This window comes from Temnothorax longispinosus, chromosome 9 (genome assembly GCF_030848805.1).
Source record: "Temnothorax longispinosus isolate EJ_2023e chromosome 9, Tlon_JGU_v1, whole genome shotgun sequence".
In the NCBI taxonomy this organism is placed as follows: Eukaryota; Metazoa; Arthropoda; class Insecta; order Hymenoptera; family Formicidae; genus Temnothorax; species Temnothorax longispinosus.
The window spans coordinates 15,428,357-15,443,367 of record NC_092366.1 but is presented as its reverse complement, the minus strand read 5'-3'; the positions used below and the strand labels follow the sequence as shown (position 1 = coordinate 15,443,367).

The following is a 15,011-nucleotide window of genomic DNA, read 5'->3' as shown; positions in this document are numbered from 1 at the left end:
TAATTTTTTTGTACAAGTTTTATATTCTTATATCTGGATATATTCTTCTGTTCATTTTTAAATCTTTTTAAAAACAGTGCTTTCTACACACTTTTCTTGTCTTCAGTCCCATGACCTCGTTCGCAATAATAACCAAGTATATAAACAAGCAACACAACCGAAAGTATCTTTCCTGTCTACGCCAGTGATAACGCTGGTTCTCAATAAACATAAAATGAACAGAACTAAAGAAAGAGGGAGAGAGAGAGAGAGAGAGAGAGAGAGAGAGGGGAGAAAGAGAGAGAAAGAGAGCAAGAGTAGCAAGGCAGATGCACGTGCGGAGTCTAATGCAATAAAAGTTTGTCGAGTGGGTCGAAACATATGCATTTGACCCGGTCAATCTCGTAAAGCTACTGATCCTCTGTAGCTTTCCCTTTTCCCCCGTCCATCTCTCTTTTTCCATTTTACAAGCGCGTCGATCGTATCGTGTACGATTCATGTCGATTGCGAAATCAGTTTAACACAAATCATAGCACACACATTCATTGTCACCGGATATTTCAAAGATAATAGCAAAGAAGACATCTAATCTAATTATATCATTCACAAAATCATAAAATATCTTTCTATATATATAAAAACGTAAATATAGATCTCGACAAACGAATATATCTAACAATGAGAGGCACTCGATATTGTCCATTAATTTTCTCTGAAGAATCGAATATGTTAACAGGTCGTACAGTATTTCTATAGCCGATACACTCTATTAGGGAAAATTTGGAAATGTTAAGAAATGACGTAATATTCAAACTAGATCTATGAACGTAGTTCTATTGTGGAAATTTAATTGACCAGAAGGCCGACAATCCCAATCTCAAAACTACCATGGTTACGGAATCGTGGAACAAGTTCGCTCCGCCGCAACCGCATCCCTTTTCTCTCTCACGATCCTGGTACCCCTTTCCGCCGGAGGTTCTAACCGGGACCTATTTCTCCCTTCCTCGTCGACTATTACGATATGCCTATCCCGTTCTTGCTTTCAATTTGTTCTCCTTCTCAGACCGGCAGCGCGCGCGCGGCGCGCACAAATGGAAAACGGATTGATTAATCGTAGTAATTACCGATCAGCCCCCGCTAATTAGATATCCGACTCCTGCCCACCCCAAGGCCCCCAGAGGGTTTCCTGCTAGCTACAGGAGGCGATGGTGGTAGTACCACCGCATTGAGGGGACTTTCCGAGCCTTCGGCGGGGTTGATGAGAGACGTCGAGGGGGCGGATACGTGGCACGAGGATGACTAAACGAGATCATTTGACGAAGTCAGCCAGCGAGCATGAAATGAGCACGCCAAGTTTTGTTATTGCAGCAGATCAAATTACTGTAATTCTACAATAAGATATATCGCATCTCTAAAATCATACTATAATATATCATACGCATCGTTTTACGAAAATCTATAAAACGTCCAATTAAATTTTACCGATGTAATAATTGGTAATTTAAATAATAGCTTTTTTTTTTATCGTGCATTGACTATGCAGTCAGTAGGCAGTTTTCGAAATTCCGGAGAATAAACGATACGGGGAGCTTACACTCAATCAGGCTGGAAATCCTGAGTGCGCAACCGTATAAGGCGTACCGACTCTATAAGAAGGCACCGCGAAGTGATGGAACGACGCGATACGAGCTACACCGGCGACACCGCATACTCATGTGACTTACAGTTCTTGATGTCACCTGCCCTCGCTGCGCGCAAACGAGTCTGCCCGGCATGGATCTTGATTCACATCGAGTACCGTCGTGGTCACGTTGGAACGCAGAAACATTCTTAAAATTCTTCGAGAAACGCGTCTTTCAATAGCTCGAGCCAGATCGAGCGATAATGATTCTCCAATTAGCTATAGCAGTACATTGACAGAATACCGAATCTTTCGATTTCGAGCGGATTATATGAAACAATCCATTTTCCTCAATGACAAATTCGGAATACAGTTTCTGATATAATTTTGAATAAAAAGATTTATATAGATACACATATATAAACTTCTTTATAATTTTTCTTGATAAATTTATGCATATCATATCATTCAAAAACCTTCAGAGAATTACAACGAATATGCGCTATAAAAGTATATCTTTTTTTTTCTTTTTAATTAATTGAATTAAATGCAAATTTTTCATTACCGTTCGATTATTCTTTTCACAACGAGCAGGGATCGTCGCAGATTTGAGATTCGAAATCTACTGTTAAATTATCGCGCCGTTACTGAATACGTAAGACGGCGAGTCCATCCCCGTTTCCCATAATAGCGTGCTTTCTTCCTCGACAATCTCATTTGCGGGGAAGTCGCTCCCATTCTCTATCCTACAGGTAATCGAACGATCTGCAGTGAAACTGAATATAGCTGATTCCGAATGCGAAGTTGCTTGCTTGAAATGCAAACGATACAGCTTATTCTCATTCCCGGATACTCTCGATGATTATGTAAAGATCAAGAATAGAAAAAAAAAACGATCGCAGGAACTATTTTCCTACAATCTTCATGACGTAATTAAATCCGGAAAAAGCTGCTTCCATCGTGAAAACATCGATGAACACGATTCAAATTCTATCGCGACGGAATTTATACCGGCCGCGGCGAGACGAGGCACATTGTAAGCTCGTTAATATTAATGATAAATCAATTTTATACCATCTTATATGCGCGATGCCGTTGTCTCGCGTGCCACGCGGCATTCTCGATCCGCGCGGATTATTTACCGCCATGACGAAACGCGTTACCACCTTTACGCGTGCCAATGATTTATCGCCCATCGTTCAGTCGCGCTGGCAAAGGCCGTTTACAAAACGAGTCATGGTGTTTTCGTGGAATACGCGGCGCGAGATTAGGTCCGGTCCGGAGCAACGGGAGTGACGTTTAACGGCCATTGCCTTTAAAACTGTGACATCCACGCCGGTGCAACAATATTTGCAGAACACGGGACCGAAGGTGGGGCGGCCCGCACCGGGGTAAGGGAGCACGCGGGGAAGAGAGGGCCGGAGGGATATTAACATCCGGTCGCGGGGATTTACGGCCCCATTCGCGTGGCTCCCGGGTCTCGGACGATTTTGTAAAACGAAATGTCTCGTTAGCAAGTCGGTTACAGCCGAATGCGTATACACATGCATACGACATACGAAGGGGATGTCGTAGATTACTCGTGGTTTTACAACGATCTAAATTACCCCCGCGACGTACAGTTATGATGTTAACGATCGTATGGTGAAGACAAAAAAAAAACCGAGAGAGAGTATCGCCGAGTAGCTACACTTCGTAGAAAAAGTTCTTTTTCTTTTTGCCGTCAAGAAAAGTCAGTCGGTACTAGATCTTCCCTATACAGAAAACGATATACAGAAAACAATTATTATGTATTATTCATTCAATAAAGTATAATAATAAGATCGTATTAATTGTATCATAAATCCTACATAAATATAAATTAAGATGACAATTTCAACGAGATTCTCGACATCACCGGAATGTATGTTTTATTATTCATCTCGTACGCGAGTGTGTCAGAGTCTTTTTTCTTTCCCTAAGTAACCACGAAGCGGTAAATTTTGTCCGGTGATTAAGCGTCGTCTTGGAGGCTTAGACGAAATCGCTCTTCGTCTCCGTTAACATCGAAACCCTCTCAAGATACTGCGAGTTGCGCGGCGCCGGTGCAGCTGTAAGTGATAAAATTATTTCGACCTCTGGTTTTAAATAGAGTAAATCGGCGTCGGGACACCGTATGTAACGAAGAACCGGGTCGTGGAGAAACAAAAGTGGAACCAGAATGCTCTCAAGACGGTGGAATTATTTCAACGCGCGCAGGAAACCGCTTATCACAACATGGACAGATTCAGAAATTGCCGACAGATTCGGAGACTGTAATTAATCCGTACGAAGAAGTAGTACGAAGAAATACGATTTTCAACGGATGTCAACACGATCTTCATCGCGAGAAATAAAGGCGACTGTTTACGCTGTGCAAGAAGACATATTTCGTTGCGCGCCGCGCCGCGTTGATATAATGCGCGAGATATACATTGAGAGAATAAATGACCCTAGTGATAAAATTATTTAATCCGTGACTTAAGCAACCTAAATTACGACGTATCTCGCGCGGTATATATACTGTGCGTATAGAGAAAAACTCATACACTGCCGCGGCGTCGGCGGAGGAAGCGCCGACGAGACAAACGGCGCGGGGGATGAAATTATTTCGACCGCGGATTAAACGGGGTGAATCGTGGGCTACCGTTTGCGGCATACAGCGGTGTATACCGCGCGAAAGAAAAATGTCGTCGAGATTCCGCGAGTAGCGGCTACGAAATAAACGGCCTAGGTGCAATGCCATGCCAGCCCAGAGCCACCGCGGTCGGAGGAGGATGCGCGAGGTGGGCGAGAGCCGATAAATAACCTCTGCTTTATTAGCAAGATACCACCACCAAGTGGGGAGAGAGCGGTTAAATTAGCGAGAATATTAGCACACATTTGCGCCGCTCGTACGCTGCTGAAATGATGCACGTGAACATTAGTGTGCGACACGAAGAACGATGGTTTTGCGGATGATGGTTCTCAAACAGGAGGATAAAGTTATTTAGCTTTCAAATAAGAAGATGGCCCATTCCTGGATGAGCAATTGTCGAGTTTGAATACGGTTTACAATCGTGCTAATGCAGCATAGTAATTTTTTATTGCAACATCTACCTGTTAATTTTACAATTTCAAGAGATCCCTTCCATGTTATTCTCAACCGTTCATCTCCCTGCACTTCTAAATACGTAATCGTTCGCACATTCTCGCACGCACCACGCACGCGAGTGATTTCTTCCCTACGCTGATTCCTGCAATGTACGTGCGATTTTCAGACGCGCGTTAGGTAGAGGTATGCGCACGCTTGTGTACAAGCCGCGGAGGGCTGCACACAGTAAAACAAGCTGGCAACGGTTCTAACTACTGTCCAGGCTGATATATGTGACGGAAAATTGTGGACGAAGGGAGCGAGAACGAGAGAGAGAGAACGAGAGAAAGCGCCCCGAGGGAATGGTCGGTCTTCTCGATGCACGTAGACGTTTCTCGGCTATTTTATTTACGAATTATTTCATTTGTCCAGCGTATTCTAATTAGAGCAGCCATTTCTGAGCCGCCGTCGCCACCATTCTCATAGTCATCGTGGTCGTAGGTGCGCTCTGCTCCTTGTCCGGCCGACGCGTTGCGAGGCACGGGGGCAATGGCCACGCTCTAATTGCATTACGGAAACATGAGTTTCCTCCGGCGAAATATATCACAAAACTTATCGCGCCGCGAAGAAATTGCCGTGGGCTCGCTCGTATGCACTTCTCGGGTGCAAGTGCAAGCCTCGTAAGCTCCGCTTACGTCCCCGCACCCTTATATACCTGCTCCTGCTCACCAATGCAAATCGTATATCACGACGCGCACTTTCGTCTCGCTATGCAAAAACGCGAATGAAGTTTGCTTTCACCTTCTCTGTTCCGTTTTTCGGTCGAGACGGTCTTCCCCCCTGTAAAAGAAGACCAATACGCGGAGGAAGATGAAGATCGAACAACCGTTTGAAACCATTTAAAGCTTTGCCCTTAGACAGAGAATTTGGAAGCTGAAGAGAGTACTGCAAGGAACGATATGTGATCAAAACTCTCTCTCGAAATCTCGATATGTACAGAAAATATATAGAAAATATCATTTTTGTTTAAGAAAAATATCTTGTGCTTTATTTTTATTGTACTGCACAAAATGATACCTTAATCTGAAATTCGGAAAAAAGAAAAAGCGATCGTATACTCATGGACATCGTTCATAACACGCTACTAATTAATTTAAAAATAAATTAAAAATTGCTTTCACTCACGCAGCGAATTTATAGAAAAATGTATTTTCTGACGTAAATTTCAGCAGAAACATCCGAGGAATGCTGACACGTTGAAAAATACCGAATGTAAACAACGAGCTCTTGCCAAATGTTCCAGCTTCACCCCACTTTTCCGATCGTCGACGATGCAATTAGCACCGTTCGCGCGACGACGAAGCGCAGCGACTCGGTAATTACCGCGGCTTTGCGTGGGCGCGTCCAGAAACGCGATGGAAATAAATATAAACGACGCGCCGCGCGGTTGGCTGCGCGAAGGCATCGCGAGCGTCAACTTCGTGGATCGCTACCGGTGGGTCCTCCTTAAACTTGATTTGTGCTCAATTACCGTAATCCTCCGTCCTCCCCATTCCCGCCTCGCTGTAAGCCAACGCGAGACGCTTGCGAATGTCGCGACGATTTTATTTATACGCGCCGCGAGCCAACCAGCCACGTCTCCATGGCGTCGCGGCGCAACAGAAAGAGGAAAGAAGAACGAAAAAAAACGGGAAAGAATGATGGAAAGAAAAGTGAAGAAGACGCGTCGCGCATATTCCGCCGTGTACCGATGCAATTCGTTTCGCATTTTATATCCGGCCGCGAGCGGTCTCACCTTTCCCTGCATCCCGAACACCCTCTGCCGGTTCCGACGATACGTCGAGCATGCACGTTCGCCCGATTCATCCCCGTGGAACGACGGCAACCTGGATTATTTCGATCTTCGCTGCCGCTAAAGTTAGCCAAAGAGATTACTGCGGCGCGACACGATTTCATCCACGAGAGGAGGGAAAGAGGAGAGGAGAGGAGAGGAGAGGATGCGAGAGCGAAGGGGCCGGGTTGTGACGCGACTACGTCGTTTAAATATCACGGTAAACAGGGCCCGCAGTAATTCGGATGCCGGCGCAGGTGCCACGCGGAAACATCTATCAAGATGGCGAGATTGGGGGTGCAAGACCCAGCCCATTCCTCGTTGGGAGAAAGGGCGGCGGGAGGATAGGGTGAGGTGGATCAACTCGAAGAAACGGGGGATTTCTCTCTCTGTCTCTCTCCCCGCGGGACAGAAAGGACTAAGCTTTCACAGGACGGCTCTAACGTCGTCTTAACCCTTTCCGGCTAATACCGGATCGTAGGGAATTAACGGTCGCGACGACGATCGTGTTCACGAAAACCTGTCCTCGAAGTAATGCGGTTGGCTGTCTAATAATTTACGAGTTCCGAAAATATCCGGGGAAACTTTATTGAAAAGCGATTGTCATCGCGAAAGAGAGAAATTGGAGAAATCCTTGGAATATAAAATGCAGCTTCGCGGCGGAGAGCGCTACACCATTTTTTGCACCTAGCGGGTAACTCGATCCTAAATTTACATACGTTCTGTGGAATCATTTATCAACTTCAAAAATAACGTGCGATTGCTTTGTAAGTTTACCAAAAACAATTCGATATAAGAAAATAATGACCTAAACATAGAGATCGTCATATCTCTAAAATTATATCTGCCGTTTCTCTCCTTTTAAATAACAAATCGCAGATATTTAAACTACACTTTGTACCGTGTATTAATTTACGAGCATTGGAAATATCACAATTGCTTGGAACTTGGTCGAGAAATAATCGTTATACAATGTAAAATAAGGACTTAAGAAGAGAATTATTCTATTATGATAAATGGACTAACAATTTCTGTGCTCATAATAATTAGCTTGGATGTTAAATAACATTGTAAGGCGATGCAAGGTTGACAATGTCTGATCAAATTCTACGTAAAGTAGGACTTAAATTTATTATTGTGACGCATAATAATCACGCAACAATTTATTGATTACCGTCATTAAAGATATAATTTTTAAATATCTCGCAGACTACATTCCTGGTAAATTCGTATACACCAAAACTGTTTCCTTCGTAAATTGCGAATGTACCAAAAAACGGCCGTAAAGCGTTAGCGTATATTATCTCGTAGCAATCTCTCGCGCACTTGTCTTTTTTTTCAACTCATCATTTTTAACTGTCTGTGCAAACGTTTCGTAATCAACGTGTCTCGTTTGTATCCACTACGGTTATCTGCGAATTGCCTACGTTAATGGTAAACGATTTGCGGGCCGTAAATATGCGTCCCGACCGTTAACGTAATCGCCAGTACAATCGTGCCGCAACTTATCGGTCGCACCTGCGACGACTGCGATGATGTCTTCACGAAATGTCTTCGAATGTGGATGAGTCTACCTACCGGGTCGTAGGAACGTGAAACATTTCCGCAACAAGTTATTGCCCTCGCAAAAATCGAGATAACTAGCGAGAATACTTGCGAGATAACGGGAATAAAGATAGAATCGCGAATCAGTACCTGGTTACTATCGGGCAATTGCAACCGACTCAAATACTGTGTCTACCGGTATGTTAGTCATTATAGTAGAAAGCACAAAAAAGAAAAAAGAGTGAAGATATCTCGGAGCGAAAGAAAATTTCGTAACAAACAGGAAATTGCGAAAACGACTAAGGAAGAGATTGGCGAGGTTGCGACTAACGATCCAGATACGAAAATCGTAAAGTTGCTATGTAACAGCGACTAGTATAATATCCAGTACGGTACTCTTCGCGCTAAGATTAAAGGTGCGTAAAGCGAACGCGGCGCATAAACGTTTTAGAAGCTCTTCAATTCTATGGCTACAAGACTGCGCGACCAGCGCGAGTGAGATATTATTTTAAACGCTACATTACATCCGTGTGGTGCGCCAATATTACGCTGTTTCCTAGTTCGATATTGTTAAGATGCATTTATATTATTGGAGCATGACCCAACCAGAGCAACAGTACATTCATTATAATGTGTGTAATAATTGAGAGCAAACAAATTCGTTCAACCCAAATGAAAATGCCTTTTACAATACTCACATAGCAAATCTAATACGATGTGAATGGCGTTTTGGAAAATAAGTTTTGATATTTTATCGAAATATCTCACATGAAGAAAATAATACAAAGAATATTAATCGCTAACGAAAGAATTCGTCTGTGATAGCGCAAATACTTCCACGAGCACGAATGAACAAACGTATACAATTATAGATATAAATGCATAGATACTTGGCCCTGCGAAAATGATAGTATAATCAGTAATGTGTTGGCCATGACATAAAAAGTACAAGATTATATACGTCAAATATTAGCAAAAAGCGAATTTTTGTGCAGCGAAGCAGCGACGATCTAATATTCTCATAGAGCGTAATAAAGGATCTCTAACGCATCAATGTACATCCAACGCGATAAAACACGCTAGAGAAGAAGCATTATGTACCGCGAATACGAACAAATGAATTGTATGGCAAAATATGAGGATTACTGCGATGCATTATGATGTAAAGTTACGTAACCCGATATTTCCGGTCAATGATGATGTGATCGAGGCAAAATGTTTTCAACATCATAACGATCCGGAATAAATTTCGCTTTATCGAGGACGGAACGATCTCTCCGCCATAACTTCTTAAGTATGACGCGGAATTTAGTGTTAATCCCCTCGGTTAATCCTATTCTTAATAACGGTTGATTTTATAACTCCTCGAACTTAAGAGCAAACGACAATTAACGTCTTCTTCATACATACGTTCTATATTTTATATTTATACATACTTCTATATTTTTAACCTTATGTTATGAAACTGCTCGCTCAGATCATATACATAATATGATCTCATTTACTCTTCCTTTATCTCTCTCATGCTTCTATCTTTCCAATTTATAAACAGCAGTCTTTTAATACATGCGAAACACAACTGACTAACATATTATTTAATTCTTGCAATATTTTATAGAATTCTTTTTTTCTGTATCAAAATACGATAACGATCCTGAAAATCTCACGAATACAAAATTCGTTCGTCGAGATTACGTAAGCGTCGCAGTGCAACGAGCAAAACCGTGAATATCGATGACGCACGTGTGTCAGAGCGAATTAAATCGAAGTCAGGGAACTACAGTTGCAATCAGCGCTTCCTTGAGGTCATGGAAAAACACAAATTACGGAAATCAGCCCGCCCGTTTGACTCGCTGACACGCATACTACGCCTACCGCGCCGTTTGTACTCGCGTGATTGGCGCGCTGAAATAATCAGCTTGTTGCAACGTCAACGTGCAATCGCTGGTGTGCCGAGCCCCGGTCGTGCACGCCTCGTTCCGTTTGATGTACGGGCGTAATTTCAGGGTGTCTGGAATTCGCATATGACACGTGCGACGTGCCGTATGATTCGACGCCCGTTCGCCGCGCTCTCATGCCCGCCGGTCTAGAAAAAGTTTCTCGCTTGGCACGCATGCAGAGCGAGCGAGCGAGCTTTCGATCGTCGTCGCTTGGGAAGACTCGATCATGGCCGAGAGATAAATTTGTTTACACTTGCGAACACGCAAAAGTCTGAATACACCCTATAAAATTCCTCGATTATCGCATATTTTTCATGACAAATGTTTAGAATGAAATATATACCAAATTTTTGAATGATTTATTTCCATTCTGTGCAGCGCATTTTATATTTAATGAATTTTTTTCAACCACACACATATTAAAATTGGAAATGATAATCAAAAATTCAACACATTAAAATTGGAAATAATAATCAACAATTAAAAGAGTCGCGTATTAAATTTTAAAAGTCGATTTTCTCATGAAGTTCTCTTTTATGATATGCAATTTTAGTACCTGAAAATTATAACTATTTTACGCGCGGTAAAATAGTTATATCGTGTATAAGAAATAATGCACTCACCAGTTGTTAACTTGAAGAATCGTCAACCCCGTGTCCTGTGCCAACTGTTTTTTCTGGTCTTCCGAGGGATATGGATGCTGCAAAAAAAATAAATTCGCTCAATTAGAAATAAAATTGAATACGAACGATCTCGCATACTTAAGTAACTATTAATGCAACACAAGTCAAAAACTCGTGTACTTAAAGAGCGAAATTGCTAACGAAAGATTGCAATTATTGCATACTAGTCCCAATAGAACGGTTATACGTTGAACGCAACAATTAACGGACATAAAATGCGAAGACAAAAGAAACAATTTTCTCTTTCTCGGTCTCGCTCTACCATCGCTTTACCGTTTCGCGTTTCTCGCCGACGGACGCATGGCGGGGCTTTCAAATAATTTATCGAGTGATTTATCGCACACCAAAGTAAGTACATAGAACAGTGCATCGCGCGCGCTGACTTTTATCTGCGCGACGATCCACGCATTACAGGCGCCGTATCGTCTAGATGCACCTGCGAAATATTATTTATTGCTGGCCAACAACAATAAAAAAAACACACAAGCACACAGAAAGAGGAAGAGGAGGGGGCGGTGAAAGAGACAGCAGCTACAGCAAAAAGTTCCTTTTATATATCGCGCTCTCGGACGACCGCTTTTTATCGCGCGGTTGCATCGACGCAGATGCACTCGTACTACGCCAAAACGATGCGCCAAGCGCGACACGCCGCTCGTATTGCCCCTCTTCGCAAAAGAAAAACTGTACGAGTGCACACCGAAGAAATGCAAGAAGAATACTGATGTAGTAGAGGAACTCGGCAAAACGAAAGATTCGTTCGATTTCAAATTTGAATATTACTGTAAAATAAATTATTATAATAAAAAGAAAAAAAAGATAAAGCCGCTTATTTACACAAAATATTAAAATATTAAATAGACCAATAAAATAAGTACAACTGGAGTATTCTTTATACATATATAGTCCACTTTTATGTATCATTAAATCTTTGGCTGTCTCGTGTCCATCATGGGAAATTTGGATAGATAAATTATAACGCTCACCGGATATTCCATCGATCTTGTGCCATAAATTCGTGCAACTTCCTAACCGTTCTTTCGGAAAAGTTACTGCGAGCATTAATATCAAGAACCGAATCTTTCCGATGTTACGCAGTCAACCCTGTGCCAAGCTTCTAAAAAATGTATGACACGCATATGCGACATTGCGCACCTGCATGCTACGTCAAGCCCGGTATCTTTGTTCCCGCATGATATTAACCTTCGCAGAGTTCAAGTGAATCCTTTTTGAATACGTAACGCAATGTCGGCGGTCGCGTTGGACAATTTCTTCCATAATAAAATCAAAGCTAATTAATTCGTTAACGTAATTCAAATAATCAGTGGCGCACATTTAATTCAAAAAATATCTTCGCTTTATAATTAAAGAACGGAGAATTAATTAAACCAAATGGACTGATCTTCACAAAACTTACTTGAACGGGATAAAATCTTGGCGGTCGGAATTGAGAGATACCCATACTCTGAAGAGCATTAAAAAAAAATTCTGCACGCGATGTACAGAAAACAGTCACCGACGCTCAATTACATTACACCTAGCGAGACGTATTAATTTCGCGGGCGCGCAGGCACATCTCAATTTTAATCTCGCATTAACCGCAATTATGAAATTAGACGCACGTAATCGTCACAAGTAAATAGTCCGCCGACAGTTGCGTTCCCAATGGAGACGTTCCCTACGAAGACTATCTATCCGCGACACGCGAGGATTATGTTAGTCAATTTTCTCGATGTAGAAGAAAAACAACGAAGTCTTCTCGACCAAAAACTACTTCAGCATTGATTATTTCCTGTCTTGTTGCTCTACATTCAATCTCTAATGCCGGGTACTCAATAGGCCCTGCAACGTGCAACGCAACGGTTGCTACAATTTTTTCACAATGGGTTTGTTGAAATAAGACGTACTCACTAGTTGCAGCAACCGTTGCGTTGCACGTTGCAGGGCGCAGGGCCTAGTGAGTACCCGGCACAAGGCACTAATATATACAATTAAGAAACATATTCAAACAAACCAGCGTATTTATTAGACATACCTCATGATATACTTGCATTAAATTTAATACAAAATCAAGGTTACGCAACGAACAATGGTTGGCTCAGCTTGGCCCGTGCCAAATTATCGACTGGCACGAAAAGATCCGGCCACGCATAAAAGCCGGCGGCTGCGTCGCGAGCCGACGAACCGCATCATATTTTTACATAATTAGCACGTGGCGCCCGCGGTATTACGTCCTCCCTCCCTCACGCTCCCGATCGTTACTTTTTGCCGAAGCTTGCGGTATTTTTGGACACTGCCGTAGCCCACAAATCCATCCCCCGGGCCCCACCGCGACCGATGCTGTATCATGTTTCTTGGAGGCGAGCCACGATATACATACATCAGAAGCGTGGCTCCGTTTTCCCCACCCGCCCATCCCCGGTACACCCCATTGTGCGCCGGTGTATATCCGATCCGAGCGATTCTTATCCTAATTAAATCGGCTGAGCGTATTGTCTGGGCGTAGAGTTTCCATCGGATCTCCGTGGATATCTAACGCCGCGTATAAAGCCGCGTCGAGCGGAGAATTGAGACGATCGCGCGGGCGGCGCGGGGGACCCCCCTCGAGAGGACGATCCGAACGCGAATCGATGCGCGCTAAATTACAGATTCGTCGACATGATCGACGCACGACATGCGGGATGCCTCGAGTGAATATCCGCGTCAGACCGACTGGCAAGGTGTACGAACTTCATTCGATTATCAAGATCCGAATCGACCACGTATATCAGTTAATTTCCCCTTAATTTTCCGTAGCCATATAGGTGACGAAAAGTTGGTATATTTCACGAGAATTTATACTGACATGTACCGTGAATATGTAAACGGGCACATGCATTATTTTTAACGCTAATAAATGTACCACGAGTAATGATCGAGCATTATTAAATTTATAAACGGAATGTAATAAACGGCCACCTGTCTTACGCTCGTCGATCAGCGATTATTAAACGTTTCTGAATCGCCAGAAATATACGCGATATTTGGTGAAGCGATACTCTGCAGTTTCTCTTTACGGTTCGGATTTTCTAGAGATAAGTTGCCCGTTGGGTTCGTTGGTGTATGCATAAAACAATCAAGATAATTGTCGAAGCTATGTGGGGACTGCCTGGCTGGCTGCTTTCCACCCTCCGCGCGATTCGAGATAGCTGCTGCGAGCGAAGGAGGAAGCAACGGTTGAGGGAGGGAGATGGAAAGCAGGAGCTATCCAATTACATTGAAAACAATAGTCTTAAGTGCTCGTGGCGGTCCGTTCTGGGCTACCCCCCAACCCTGTAGCGTCGATGCTTTTCCACCGACGGTTTCCCATTCCAGGCTGCGTTATAGCCGTGGCGACGCGCACGTTTGATTTCAAAAAGATATTGCCCACGGAATACTACATCATATAATATACTTTTCGCTTATTTTTCTAAGGCTTTTCATTATATCGTTGTACAACATTCATATGCGAAACTGCTCATCGTATTACATTATTATATTTTCAATATTCCGTTAAATAATACATATATATTAATGAGGTATACTTTATAATAAAATTACGATGATATCATCGGTGGCACCGATGACGAAATGGCCCGTTTGGTTCTCTTCATCGAATACAAATCCGAGATGGGAACGAGAGGAGAAAGAAAGGCAGAAGCGACGAGAATGAAACGCGCCGCGTTGCAAGAGCACGATTCAGTGGCCAAACAAGCGATAAAATGAAAATGAGCGGTAAAAAGACAATATGAAAACCATTTGGGTTTTCCCGAGGGCTGGGGCAGGAACGAGCCAGGCGGAAGCGGGGCTAAGTGTGTAAATGAGTCCGTAGTTTAGCCCGATTGCCTCTAGACGACCCCTTTCCGCGGTGCGCAAACCTCATCCACGGCTCGCTACCCTGATAGCAGCACCGGTATAGCTGAAATAACCGTAGTCTTCCTGAGGAGCAAACTGCTCCCTAAGACAATTCTCGAGACAATGAGATCGTTCGTAGCCCGAATTCAAATCAGTACAAATAGACGATGGATTAAATGTCTGTATTAGATGCGGGGCCGTTTCCTGAATTGATGGCTGCTCGCTGGATACTTCCGGGGCCATCTTCGGAATTATTCAATTACGATACTAAATTGAATAAGATATCTAAACTTATCAATATCAGCCAAAATTGAGTTAGTCGCTCGAAACAATTTACGAAGTAGACCGCTAACATTTGCAATACTCATCCGTGTCTAAGAAGTAGTATAAAATGAAAATAATACAAATCGTACATTTCGTTCAATATAATCAAGATTATTTCTATACACAG

At 42.9% G+C, this 15,011-nt stretch overlaps 1 long non-coding RNA gene across 3 annotated transcripts in view; it reads right to left on the bottom strand.

Annotated features, from left to right (window-relative positions):
• LOC139818571 (uncharacterized) overlaps positions 1-15,011 on the bottom strand; it is a 187,820-nt gene that overhangs the window by 83,474 nt on the left and 89,335 nt on the right. For all 3 annotated transcript variants that reach the window (XR_011733447.1, XR_011733445.1, XR_011733446.1), the window contains one exon: positions 10,631-10,707. This is a non-coding gene — a long non-coding RNA (uncharacterized lncRNA). The remainder of the gene's footprint in view (positions 1-10,630; positions 10,708-15,011) is intronic.